Genomic DNA, 15,161 nt, shown 5'->3' on the forward strand with positions numbered 1-15,161 from the left:
TTAGTTTATTAACAGAAAAGGATGACTAGCAATAACAACTGAAATTGCATACCATTCATGATTATGCCTTAAATTGTCTGGGGAAAAATGTACTACGTGGATCTATCGATCTTTACAATATCATCCAGGTAGATTACTGAATTTCACAGCAAGGGAAACTGAGGCTCAGAAAGCTTAAGTAACTTGCCCATATTTACAAAGGCAGTAAGACAGCCTGTCTGGGAACTGAATTATTGTCTATATAATGCCAAAATTTACTACGCATTCCATCAATCATTACGCTATACTATCTGAAGAACTAAAGGTTAGCCAAGGTTATCAATACAATACCCAATTTGCACTAGAGGATGAATTTCTAGAAGCAGATGTGCTGACTGGCTCACTGAATCCTCCATTTAGGGGATATATACGTATGCCACTTAGCAGCAAATGCAAAAATGCGATGTACACCACAGTACAGTCCCCACACACATGAGTATATTTGAAGATATATTAGCTATCATCTGTCTTCTTTCTCTACAGTCTCCCCAGACAATACATCGTGTAATCTTTTTTTTTCTTAACTGGAAGTTCTATTCTACCTTGCTATGGTAGACTGGGACTTTCACTTGTCCTGTATTATTGCTTACCTTTGGCTTGAGACATACTAAACCCCAGTAAAATGGGTATATTAACTCTTAGCACACACCCTTGGTTTCTCTGTAGCTGATTCAGCATTGTCACCTGCCAAACATGATGACTTAAAATCATTCACCAGAATAGAAGAAAAATGGCAGAAAGTGGATCTGAAGCAGAAGAAAAATACTGCTGAACAATTTAACCTTTAATCAGTGTTGCTGAATAACTTTGAATCAAGAAAGTGAGTATTTACTAAGCAAGCGTATATATATTAGAGATTGATAAAATACATATCACTGTATTTTCTTACACAAACATTAAGATTTATGTTAATATAAAATTATAATTAATTGCATCAATATATAATGAGTCCATTGGTTTAATATATGATGGGGTGTGTGTGTGTGTGTGTGTGTGTGTGTGTGTGTGTGTTCTACTCTTCAGAAACAGAAGAGTTGTATAAAGGAACAGCACGGTGCAGAGAGGCATAGTGAGGACTGTGCACAGATGCGATTCCCTGCTAAAGTCAGAGAGAGGTCAAAGGGAGTTCACACAATAAAAAGTCTGTGACACAAACTTTTTTGAGGCTTAATGACATTTATGTAACACAAACATGGTCACACTGAAAGGTGTTGACCAAGAAGCACATGAAAGAAAGGGACGATCTTAGTATGTAATGAGTGTCTGTCATTGGAAAGGTACAAGGAAAGGGTAAGATGACTCTCTGACAAGATCATTCACTCTTTACTCTGAAAGCAAAACAATTTTGGCACAATTTTGATACATCACGCATATCAGGTATTATGATAGGTGTTGATGACATAAGACAAAGGAAACCCCCTGCCACGGAATTATAATTGAGATAGTTGTAAAAGGTTATAGAGAGGTCAGGGAAGTGACTGCAAGGACCACACTAAAAAGCCATGGCAGGGAGTACAAGACAGGCTTGAGGTGGTCTTAAGACTGCTTTTGGTGGTCCTGCGCATAGTGCGTGAGGATCTCTGAATACAGAAGCTTATAATGGAGTCCCTAAACTCAGTTTTCCATTTGACCCTCAGTGCTTGGGAACCTCAGCGGGCAGGTTGGGAGAGTCCACTCAGGGCCCTGTACTGATCCAGACATCACAGTGGCCAAACAATCTAAGCTTTAAGTTTTATGAGCTATAAGAAAGGAATTTTAAGACAGCAAAGCAAGAATTTTTTTAAACGACTTTTGAGAACCTTTCCCAATCTTTCTGTCTCAATATGCTGACAGCATCTAAACCAGTTTTACCTGGGTAATGACTGATGACAAATATTTCCATGGCTAGTCTAACCTGACATAGAAAAGGAAACGAAAATCTTTGCAAATACATTCAGGAGTCCTGTTTAAGAAGTTGCTTGTTTCATTTATTAAATATATTCTGATAGACCCACAAGATGACAGCAGCTAACTGAATCAACACTTAACTAGAAAACAAAACTAGAATGCAGTTTTGACCCCGAGAGCAAGCTCACAGAAAGTCGAGGTGATTATGACAATAAGTCACAGTGACTGGGATGACAGGAAACCCAAAGCACGTCTAAATGGGGAGTTCTGTGCAACCCTAAAATTCCTGTGTTTTTGCACACTAGGGGGCATCTGGCACACCACGTTTCTTCAGCCGCTTCCAAAGTCTTCCCAACTCTTCATTCATCCAGTATTTAATGCATTATAACCAATACTTCATACAAACATAGTGTTAGGCTGTTCTTGTTTTGCCTAGTTCTCAGTTTTCCACTACAATATCATTGTGAGAATCCTTCTCTGTGCCTTACTTTCTTCACAGGTAAAGTAAGCAGTCCAGGAAGAAATGATCTCTACAGGCCATCTCCACACTTCTAGAATGATGGAAGACTAAAATATTTAGGGGGAATAATGAAAATTAAAAGAGTGTTTGCCAAAAGACTTTGTAGTCAGTATGGGGAGGGAGGAGGGAGCGGGGTTCAGGATGGGGAACATGTGTATACCTGTGGCAGGTACATGTTGATGTATGGCAAAACCAACACAATATTGTAAATTAATTAACGTCCATTAAAATAAATAAATTTATATTTTTAAAAAGATATAAAATTTTACATAAGAACTACTTTTACTTGGTGATTTAATATTGTTACAAATGTGCATGTGAGTCAGGAGAAATGTATCTATAGGAATGTATTGTGTGCACTAACTTTTGTTGTATTGGAAGATGATGTGTTAAGCCCTTGATCTAACTAAAAGACACACTCTCTGGCAATAAATCACATGTCTACTATCTATCTTTTTGGCCATGAGACTAAAATGAATGAATGGCAAAATTGATCTCCCACTAAGTAATTTTCTTGGTGAAGTGTCATCCTTAGAATTAGCATTGACATTTATCAAGGTCATCATAATCTTCCATTAAATGCTTGAAAAGTTATATCGAATCTCTATTCTCAGAGTATGTACATTCAGCGATTTTCAGGTCAAACTATTTAGTCTATTTGTCATCCACTGAGATCTAAACAGTTGACTAAGAAATAGAATGAGTTGCCCAACTGATACACTGAGATATGAAAAACATCCAAATGTGATCATTACCTTGATAAGCAAATCTATTCCTTGCTCCTTGATTCACAGAATGGTAATTAAAGAATAATAATGCTGCTTTGAATCAACACCCTTTTTATACTGATATAAACTTTATACTATACTATCAGGTATTAGATATATACCAAGTCAAAAATAAATTCTGATGAATGTTTTTGAGTTAGGCCTGCGCTGTGCTGTGCTTAGTCACTCAGTCATGTTCGACTCCTTGTGAGCCCAATGAAGAGTAGTCTGCCAGGCTCCTCTGTCCATGGGGATTTTCCCAAGAAAAGTGAGTGGGTTGCCATTCCCTCCTCCCGGGGATCTTCCCAACCCAGGGATCAAACCCAGATCTCATGCATTGTGGGTGGATTCTTTACTGTTTGAGCCACCAGGGAAGCCTGAGAATACTGGAGCGGGTAACCTATCCCTTCTCCAGGGGATCTTCCTGATCCAGGAATTGAGCCGGGGTCTCCTGCACTGCAGAGTTGTGCTACCAGGGAAACCTGAATCATGGCTTACCACAGTACAAACACTAACATGGTTTTTCATTTGCTTGAATTACTTGAAGTACCTAGCACAGTTTGAACAGTGAAACCTGACCCGAGCTCCCTTATCCTAGTGGAATTTCCAATTTTTCTAAATCCCACCCTTCCGTTTCCAGCAGTGTAGGGTTATTTGCCAAGGCAGCATATTCTCATTATAGATACAATGTTGTCTACCTTTATTATAGGGGAAACTATTAATATTTCATATTCCTGAATACATTTCGTGAGACTTAAGAGACTTATGTAAACTCACATATGAGTCTGGCAAGCTACTTTAAGCAAATAAAAAAGCATATAGCAGTAAAGAATCACTACTGACAAGCTACTTTAAGCAAATAAAAAAGCATAAAGCAGTAAAGAATCACTATTAACAAACTGTACTTAGAAATTATCTGTAGCTAAAGTCCATGCAGTTCATTCTTTTCAGGAACTTGAAACATACTTGATAATTTTGAATGTGCCTGAAAGGAGTTTTTTTGCACAGGTTGCATAATTCATTTCCTAGTCTATCTGATTTGTTAGCATGCTCTTTAATGTCATCTGTGTTTATGATGAAAGTGCTGCCATTGAAGTGCTTTGTGTGTGTTAATTGATAAAAACTAAGTACTTCCCATTATCCTAACTCTTTTTGAAAAATAACAGTGACATACCAAATTAATTTAACTTTAAATAATGTATTGCCTACATATTAAATATATTAAAACATGGTTTAAGCTTGTAGTACTTTATTTGCTCCATTGCTAACAATTAATCTAATTGACTAAAGTTAATATTATTAAAATAAGATATTATTTGTCAAAAGCATTTAAACAAGTGGTGAAAGGGAAGACAGAATTAGGACTCTCATCTGAATTACAATAAAATGCATATCCTCCTGCAATGTAGGAGACACAGGAGGCACAGGTTCGATCCCTGGGTCAGGAAGATCCTCTGGAGAAGGAAGTGGCTACCTGCTCCAGTATTATTGCCTGGGAGATCCCACAGACAGAGGAGCCTGGCGGGCCACAGTCCACAGGGTCCCAAAGAGTCAGACATGACTGAGCCCACGTGCTTCTAATGAGCCAGGAAATATACAGCAGCTTTATGCCAAACTTTCCCTTTCACCAAATAGCTGAGATTAAAAAATCATAATGATAATGTTTTAATTTAAAAAATTGCCTAGGGTAAAATATGATGATAGTTGTGATTTTTATTTCTTATAAAGAAAAGCCACATAAAAATTTCATGTCCAAAAAAATAGCAAAAGGTTTCAAATAAAACAAAAAGTATGTGTATTTATAATAATTCCTATTAAACTTTAAATATATTACCTTAATACTATTGAAAAACAGTTATTAGGTTGTTGAAATATGTGATTTTTTAATATATATGTTAGATATATTACAAAGGTAAGGAAATGACTACATTAATAAAAGATGGTCCGGACATTAAGCTAAAAGACATTTTTAATCTCATATGTCAAAATATGTATTTAATCCTTTTCATGATCCATAGACTGAACATATATCTCAAGCTTTTCTCTTTTTATGATTGAAATGACTGATATATTAAAAAATGCTTCTCAATTTATTGTCTTGCTCAGTATCCAACTAACTGCTACAAATATAAAGAGAAAAAAGAAAGAAAGTATTCTGCCCAGGAGACAAAGTTGGTTATAGTGGTCTCTATTAAAAACCTACATTTGAATCTTTCTATTTGCACTAAAGGAAAAGCAAATGGTCTTCCTTTGGCATCACTCACACAGCAGCCTTACATGGGTTTCATGTGCCTTGCTTCATCCTTCACTTGGACAGGAACCTCTTAACTGTTTTCTTTCACACTTTTTTTTCTCTCTTGCCTCCACCCCAGTGTGTGCATGCACACACGCACACATACACACATACTTTCTTTTTCACATAGTCTCTGCAGGAAAAGCTACCATAGTTATCTCATGCAGACGGCTGCCCATGGAGGATAGAAAAGTCTGATTGAGAAAGGGTTTAACTACTTTTCATCCAAAATATGAGAGCCATTAAGCAAATTATAAAAAGCAGCAACAATATACTCTGGTTTTATTCAGAACCTTTCCCTTAGCGATTATTAAAAGGGTGATATTTTTAGCCAAAGAAAGCAAAATGCATCTGCAGCAGCTGGTTTCCAAGGAAACAGAATAATTTAAAACCATGTGGAACTCTGCTCTCTAATTTTCATCAATTCCCCTTCATTCTTAGAGGTAGATTTACTTGGAATTTATAATTTTCAAAAAAATGTAACTGCCGTAACTTATTTTCTTTAACACATTTCAGGAGATGAATATCTGATGCTTCATATCACCTTAAATTCCAATCTAAGGGGTGTATTAATTTCTACCATCATTTTGTTTTGAAAAACAAGATCAGAAGAATCCACCAATAATTAGAAACATGGCAATATTTTAACATCATTACATTTTTGAAATCCAAAAATAGCTCAAAATAAATTATGCAAGAGTATTTACTTGGGTCAATATGACATTTAAGTGTGTAAACATATTATTAACCATGCTTGGCACATTTAGATAATTAAAGATAGTTCTCCATTCATTTAGATAATCATTTCATTCAGTAGTTTTTCTCCTCCTCTTTTTTCAATTTTGCAAAAACTGCTCTGTTTTTGTCAGTTCTTCAAAGGTAAATTCCATTTCTCAACAAAAACAGAAAGCAAACACGACACACACACACACACACAAACCCAAAAACATTGTGTACGTCCATTCCTATTAGTTGGTGAATCATTCAAAAGAAGCATTTTTAAAATATATGAACAAGTCATCATTGAAAGACTTTTATTAATATAATCAACAAGTATTAATTGATGGTCAGTGTGTTCAAATCAGTATTAACCTTTCTTAAAAGGAACTCCATTTTAATGAAGTTTCCCAACCTAAATTGACCTATATTTACAAATTAAAGTCACTATAAAATTAAATGTACTTGGAGTAGATTATTTTTCATATGTCTCTGTTATAAATATGTCATTTAAGTTTATACATTTATCCTAAGGGTACATAAAAGACAATATTAAGAGAGAGAAGGAACTGGTAAAGTAAAATCTTAATTTTGAACTGTTAAAAATATTGCCCTAGGGGTATTACCAACAATATAAATGCTGTGATGGAATTTTTATATAGATATATTTGATTAATAAAACTACCAATGAAACTTTTCTAATAAGATGCTATTTTTATAGCAATATTTAATTCTTCACAAACAGGTTTCTGGACTTTGAAAATGAAAACAGCTCTATGCATGTTGAGAAATAAAGACAATTATTTAATTATCATATGAGCTTACAATTTACTAAATAAAATGATATAACTACTCAATAACATGTTCTTTATCAAGAGGAGTGAGTTAAATAAAATGCATAGAAATCATTCATGCTAAATTAGTGTTCAAAGAGTCTACAACCTGCAAAAATTATTTTCCTAAGCCATTTCTTGTGTTGTAAATATTAAACACCACATGAAATTTTATACTGTATATTCAGAGAAAGCTCCATTTTCTCAGGACCTGTGGAATTTACTGAGGTTTCTCAGTCTTCCTTCGATTCACAATAACATACACTTGAATAAAAACGAACAATAAAAGACACTCGATGACTCATTTTATCTATTAATTTTGCTCCAGTAACACTTACTAGAAAGTTATCCAGGATAAAACGTGCCTCTGGTGTTTTTATCAGCTAAGGATTTTATAGGGAGAAAGAACAGCTCATTGCAAGCTTCTTCAAGTAATGTGAGGGACACACTTTCAAGGAAATGTCTTACGGAATAATTTCTAGATCATAAAATTGTCTCAATAAGAATTGAGAAGCATTCTCTTTTGAAGAAAAAGAACGTTTTCCCTTCTCTTTTGCTCTTACCTGTAAATATGGTTTCTGTGCTTCGGCTCCGTCAGAACAGACTGAAGAGTTCACGCCTCCCTCTTCTATCCATCAGGCAGCAGCCAACCAATAACAAAAGCCAGATCCTGGCATTCTCCGGCTCATGCTCCCTGTCTGCTTTCATCCCTGTTCCCTCCCACCCCCACTCTTTTAGAGGACAAATCCTTGCAGCTGGGAGAGAGGCAGGGAGTGGGAAAAAAGGAATATGGAGAGGAAAGGAATAAAGAGATGAAAGATATTTCAAAGAACAGTTGCAAACTATGGAAAATATCTGCAGGTGAACTCGACTGAAGTAAAAATGGCTTGCTTTGGCTTTAGGAAAATAGGGCTGGATAATCAATGCCTTACCCATCTGAAATCAAAGTGAAACACTCATGGCAGAGCTTAGGGACATTGCCTATTTTTCAGTTCCCACTGATTTTTTTTTTTTTCCAGTGGGGGGAAAAAATGATCTTCTCATTGTACGTTTTGATATGTAGATAGAAGAGGTTGAGGCTGAACATCAAGATAACATCATGCACATTTAGTTTGCAAAGAGATAAAATGAATCAAGACCCTTTACATTGATGTATAATACTATTTGCATTTCAACCTTTGTTGGGCACTGTTTTCACTTAAAAACAGCTTCTGAGCCTAGTCACAAAGAAAAAGATGTTTAATCCCAAGCATTAGAATATTTAAATATTTCAAAGTTATGTGGTTTGCATTACTTCATATTACTTAAATGCTGGCATGAATTTCTCTATGTGAATAAGGGAACTTGTTAAAGATTTAAAAGGAATCAGCCATTTTGTTGCCATGTCTCAAAGTGACTAATTGAATTCCAATATTATTCTATTAACCTTGGGCAAAATCATTTCATTTCTGAAGAAGCATAACATGTATATAAGGACATTTGAGGAAAATATTGTCAGACTTCTCTAAGGCAATAAAGCAAATTTGTCCATAGCTTAAAGGAAGTTTATCTAGAACTGACAAAGAATTTAAACTATATACAGCTTGAACTCTTAACTTATATCATACAAATCATGCCTCTTTATGATAAAAAGTGCTATTAATTGAGCTCTCACTAGTGAAGGTCTGAAAATTTTCCATGGGGAGACATAAATTAAACAATGAATGTTATCTCAACCATAGAGATGTGCACTTTCTACCTGAGATATTTAAAGGCGTTGCCATTCAATTTCTTAAAGTAGTAATGTGTCCTCATGGAAATAAGACCAAAGAGAGAAAAACTGAGAAGTGACAAGAAAATATTTTTTAACTCCAAGAACAACTGGAATAAAACAAGTCACGGGTATTCCATGCAGTCCAGAATATAACTACGGGAAGGTTTTAGGGGTGTCAATCTGGTTAGGAGGGGAGTGACTGTCACTGAAACTGACTTTAGAGTTGCACTGGTTTTACCTTGTGTGCATGGCTATTTGGGTTAGCTTTGGGAAGCTCTGTTAGCGATAAAAGGAAGCTTAAATTATCTCTGATTCCCATTTCAAGTCCTTTCCTGTGAAAGATGCTTTCAGAGTTTCTATGTAGGAGTACCTGGAGGAATCCCTCGGATAGTATTTAACTTGGAGGTTGGGGCCCATCTGCAAGAGAGTCATTGCAGGAACATTTATGAAAAATGGAGATCTTCAAGCCACAGGCCAGACTTCAGGAATCAGCATTTGGGCAGTTTTTGGCCTAGCATTTTTAGCAAGTTCTCCCAGGTGATATTTATGCCAACCATGCTGTAGGTCTTCGATTCAGTAAATGTGCATTTTTTCGAAACAAACTCTGACTGGAATTTTTTGTTGTTGTTAGATTATAGCCCTGTTATCTCATGGGGCGGGGGGGGGGGGAGGTTTTGGAGGTAAATATAACAGATTTAGCTTTGACATTTTGAAGTTTTTTAATAATCCGGTTGAATTATTATGTAGTCAGTTGAAATCATGATGAGGTCTGGGGTGTAGATTTAATACAAACATCATCTAGGGTTTAAGTAGAGCAATGAGAGTGCATGAGTGCCCTTAGACAGTGCTTCTCAGAACTGTGGTCCAAGAAACCCATTTATCAGAATTTAAAATGCATTGGAGTTGTGCCACTGTTATGACAAGCAACTATGCATTTTCATCACCCTCAGAAAGAAACCTCATGCTCATTAGCAATTACTCTCATCACTTTCCAAGCCCTAGTTCTAAGCAGCCATTAATCTATTTTCTATTTCTCTATATATATAAATTGCCTATTTTAGATATTTTATATAATGAAATCATACAGTATGCAGCCTTTGTGTCTGGTTTCTTTCATTTAGCATAACATTTTCAAAGTCAATGTCTGTTGTAACATGCATCAGTACTTCATTGCTTTTTATTGCTAAATACCATTCCATATCACATTTTGTTTGTTCATTTGTTAGTTGGTGGACGTTTGAGTTGTTTCAATTTCTGGTTGTTGTGATTATGCCACAATGAATATGTGTATACAAGTTTATGTGTGGATGTATATGTTTATTTCTCTTAGGTATATGTCTAAGAGTGGAATCACCAGGTCATATGATAAGTCTATGTATAACTCTAAAAATATGCATACTAACAGACTACTCCATACCTACTAAATCAGAATCTATGAAGTGGGGCTTAGGAAACTCCATTTTAATGAATTTCCTTTCCTTTTATACTGAAGTTTGAAAACTCTCACTCTGGAAAGAGAAGTAGATTGAGAATGATACTCTTGGCATTAAAGAACAACCAGAGGTAGTGGAATGAAGAAAAGATGCTTGGAGAAGGGGAACAGGAAGTCATCCTCGAGGAAAACCAAGAGAATGATGGAGCAAAATTCAAAAGAGTAAAGAATTTCGAGATTATGTCTTATCAAGGCTCTGCCAAGTCTGGTGCCTTGCTGTACATAACACAGTCCACTGAGGTCAGCTTAGGCATCCTCTGGATCCTGTGATGACGCAGAATCTCAGATCCATCCCAGCAAACTGAATCATAATCTGCATTTTAACAAGATCCGCAAGTGAATAATATGCACATTTAAATTTTACTATTTTTTTCATGAAAATATTTTTGACATATAGCACTGTGTAAATTTAAGGCATACAACATGTTAATTTGCTACATTTATATATTGTGATGGGATTGGCATTGTAGATAATTAGCACCTCTAATTATCCTTTCATTTTAGGAGTTGGAATAATTAAGTTGTAATCTCTTAGCAAGTTTGATGTTTATAATACAATATTGTCTATTTTCACTCTGCTATGCTTTATACGTAGCTATAGGGCTTATTTACTAATCATAGGTTGCTACTCTTAAACAACATCTTTCCTTTCCTTCCACTCCTATACCCTTTGATAACCACCAGTTCTGTTTTTACAAGTTTGGCTTTTTAAAAGTCTGCGTATAAGTAATATCATGCAGCACTTGTCTTTCTGTCTGACTTAAGTTTTAGAAACAAATTTTTCCATTGAAATTTGACTTTTAGTTCTTGGTGAACTGAAAGTAAGCAGTTTCAAAGGAGTGGTTGGGTCAAGAGGCAAATGAAAGTGATTTTAAGAATGAATGGGAAATAAAGAAACAGAGGCAAATTCTGTGCTTTGTATATACCCAGGGCAAGAATCTTCTAGCACATTGACCACCAGGTTCTCTCTTCAATTCAGAGATGCTGAATTGAATTTTTTATTTAAAAAACTAAGATCATGGCATCTGGTCCCATCACTTCATGGCAAATAGAAGGGGGAACAGTGACTGATTTTATTTTCTTGGTCTCTAAAATCACTGCAGATGGTAACTGCAGCCATGAAATTAAAATATGCTTGATCCTTGGAAGGAAAGCTATGACAAACCTAGACAGCATATTAAAAAGCAGAGACTTCACTTTGCCAACAAAGTTTCTTATAATCAAAGATATGGTTTTACCAGCAGTGACGTATGGATGTGAGAGTTGGACCATAAAAAAGGTTGAGGACCAAATAATTTATACTTTTTAATTGTAGTACTGGAAAAGACTCTTGAGAGTCCCTTGGACAGTAAGGAGATCAAATCAGTCAATTCTAAAGGAAATCAGTCCTGAATATTCATTGGAAGGACTAATGCTGAAGCTGAAGCTTCAAGACTTCGGCCATCTGTTGGCAAGAGCTGACTCATTGGATAAGACCCTGATGCTGCAAAAGATTGAAGGCAAAAGGAGAAGGGGGCAGCAGAGGCTGAGATGGTTAGATAGAATCACCGACTCAATGGACATGAATTTGAGTACACGCCAGAGGACAGTGGAGGACAGAGGAGCCTGGCATGCTGGAAGTCCATTGGGCTGCAAAGAGTAGACATGAATTAGCAACTGAACAACAATAACACAAACAAGTGGCCTTCCTCGCGACTGCATGTCTCTGCCTAGACCACTGAGCAGACAGAAGTGATGAGAATAATAAGGCTGACGGTGATAGAGAAGATGTTTTCCTAAGGAACCGTGACAGTGGGACCCTTGATCACCATGGGAATTCAGTTACATGTTGTCAGAAGCAGAGGTAATAGAACTAAGGGTAGTCTGAGTGACTTTAAAAATCTTTCCTGAGAAGTAAATATTACGAAAACTCTACAGGTTAAATACCATTATTAAATAATTTAAGAATTCTTAAAAACCTGGATAATGAAGACAAGCCAAAAGAGTAAAAGAATTGGGAAAATATCTGGAAGTCTCAAAATTAGAGCAATTTGTAATAGGAAAGGACTTCAATATTTTGTCTTAACTGGGTGACGTTTTCCTCAGTTGAGCAGTCGAGGTGAGGTAAGGTTTTAGGATCATGCAAACGAACACTGTGGAAATAGCTGAGGCTTGGCATAGACCAAATAATTAAACAAAAATTAACCATGTTGAACTGGGCTTCCCAGGTGGAGCTAGTGATAAAGAATCCATCTACCAATGCAGGAGATGTAAGAGCTTGGCATTAGATCCCTTGGATGGGAATATCCCCTGGAATAGGATGGCACCTCACTCCAGTATTCTTGCCTGAAAAGTTCCATGGGCAGAGGAGCATGATGGGCTACAGTTCATGGTGCCACAAAGAATCAAACATAATTGAGCACACGCCACCGTGCTTAACTAGAGACTATCTTAATAAAACCTACATTTTGAAAGTGAAGGACTTGTTAAGCGAATGGAATTGGGAGGCTCTTAAAGTATGGTAGCCCAAATGCATCCACAATTATGTACTTTAGAAGCAAGAAGACCCCTGCAAGGAACAAGATGTCAAAGATAAAAGACTTTCAATGTGTTAATGTAAGCTGACGGATCAGTAGAACTATTTCATATCTCTGGTATCAGAAGCATGAAAGTGAAAGTGAAGTCACTCAGTCATGTCTGACTCTTTGCAACCCCATGGACTGTAGCCTACCAGGCTTCTCTGTCCATGAGATTTTCCAGGCAAGAAAACTGGAGTGGGTTACCATTTCCTTCTCCAAGGGATTAAAAATATAGAAAATCATTTTTTCATTCCAATCTTCACTATGGATTTCATTCAAGGATTCTTAAATTGCCTTTTGAAATTGAGATTCAAAAGCATCAAATCAAAAGGTAATAAAGAATACTAAGACTACTCTAGAGGTAGATGAGCCATAGAAAAGAATGGATCAGCAAGACTTATTGGCAACTACCCAAATGCTTATAAGAACTCAAGGGTAAAATTTGGTGCAACTGGCCAAAGTATTTTACATGTTATTATAAATTACCTTGGTGCCAGGAGACCATCAGTGTGACTTCCACCCATGTGAGAACACCATGATAATCATCAAACAGTAAGAGATGTTCAAAGGTAGTTAATTAAAAAAACAGATGAAACTAGCTTCATTAGTTGCTTGTGAAATATTAACAGTGTACTTCTGAAAGTATGAATTCACAAATATTTATTGAGATTTTTGCATGAAAATTATTGTTGTTGGTATTAAAATACTATAGTAAAGAAGGTCATATCTCTGACTTTATGGAGCTCCCATGCTAATAGAGGTAAATTATATCTTATCTACATACATTTATGATCTATACTATAGAACAGGAGTGCTGAATTAGGCAATGTGTAGAGACCCAAATTAAATAGCAGATGTACTTCCTGCCCTTGAGGGGTATCCCTGGAGAATGTATAATAAAGAGGAGGATCATAGATTGTAGCAATAACTGGAATAACTATGGGAGCAAAAGTGACAACATATTTTAGTGAGAAAAAAATGTGCCTTGTGATCTGTTTGTTAAAGAGCTTTAAGAGTCTACATTTTCATATGGATGTTAATTTTTTAAAAAATTTCCCAAAGTATCACAAAATATAGAAGATTGTGAAATATGATGTATCAAAAATAAGGAATTTGCTGAGTGATATGATGCTCTGGATAAAAATAAAATTGGCAAAATGGTTTCCTCAGGAATTTATGCCTAGTTCAGTTCAGTTCAGTTGCTCAGTCGTGTCCGACTCTTTGTGACCCAATGAATCGCAGCATACCAGGCCTCCCTGTCCATCACCAACTCCCGGAGTTCACTCAAACTCATATCCATTGAGTCGGTGATGCCATCCAGCCATCTTATCCTCTGTCATCCCCTTTTCCTCCTGCCCCCAGCCCCTCCCAGCATCAGAGTCTTTTCCAATGAGTCAACTTTCGAATGAGGTGGCCAAAGTACTGGAGTTTCAGCTTTAGCATCATTCCTCCCAAAGCACACCCAGGGCTTGAGACAATTACAAATAGGGTTGTTAGTTTTACAACAATTGATATTAATAAAATGTTTTGAAAAACAGTAAAATAATTTATGTTCTGATTCTACTTACTTTTCCTAGAGAGTTCCATAAAAAACAAAACTAAAAAAAAATTTATAGGTCAGCATTAATGAATAATAAAGTAGTGGGTGATTCTCATTAAGGATAGATATAAAGTTATTTAAATTTAAACGTGATGATTTTTGAACATCAGCTGTAACTCAGGAGGGGACATATCATTTTGGTTCATGTCACCCAAAATGCCCACAAACCTACCTCTTTTCTAGAAGCATAATAAATAAGAAATTTTTAAAAGAAAATTATATTCATGTAAAATTTCAGTTTTCCTATCTACATTTGAAATGCCACAGTAATTTCTAGTTACCACATATCAAGAAAGAAACAAACAGAAAATATATGGAGAAAAGCAAGTTCAATGATCATTGGAATTAACAGGTTTCAAGTGAGTTTAACCGTGAGATTGGAAAAAGAACATAATCCAAGTTCTTAAAATATTGATGGTTGTGGATAATGTAAAGAGAACTTTATTCACCAAATTATAAAGCATCTAGAACACTTGAGAGGGAAATCATTTCATGATCAATAAAAACAACTAATTATTTCCACTTGCTCTCCTCCCAAACAGTCCACATTTTAATTACCCAACATGTGTGAGAAATTCAGTGATTTAGGCTGGACTGGTTTCAAAATAATTTGAGGTTTAAACTTTCAGATTTGAAAGATTTATTAGAAGTGTATTTTATTTAATATTTAAATATGCAGAGCCTAGCACAGTGATGGGCAAA

General features: G+C 35.8%; 1 protein-coding gene across 1 annotated transcript in view; it reads right to left on the reverse strand.

Annotated features, from left to right (window-relative positions):
• Positions 1 to 7,662, reverse strand: part of CSRNP3 (cysteine and serine rich nuclear protein 3) — a 210,654-nt gene extending 202,992 nt beyond the window's left edge. The window contains exon 1 of the mRNA XM_042243783.1: positions 7,620 to 7,662. The gene's annotated coding sequence lies outside the window, so the exon portion shown is untranslated. The remainder of the gene's footprint in view (positions 1 to 7,619) is intronic.
• Between the last annotated feature and the right edge of the window lie 7,499 nt (positions 7,663 to 15,161).

This window comes from Ovis aries, chromosome 2 (assembly GCF_016772045.2).
Source record: "Ovis aries strain OAR_USU_Benz2616 breed Rambouillet chromosome 2, ARS-UI_Ramb_v3.0, whole genome shotgun sequence".
NCBI lineage: Eukaryota > Metazoa > Chordata > Mammalia > Artiodactyla > Bovidae > Ovis > Ovis aries.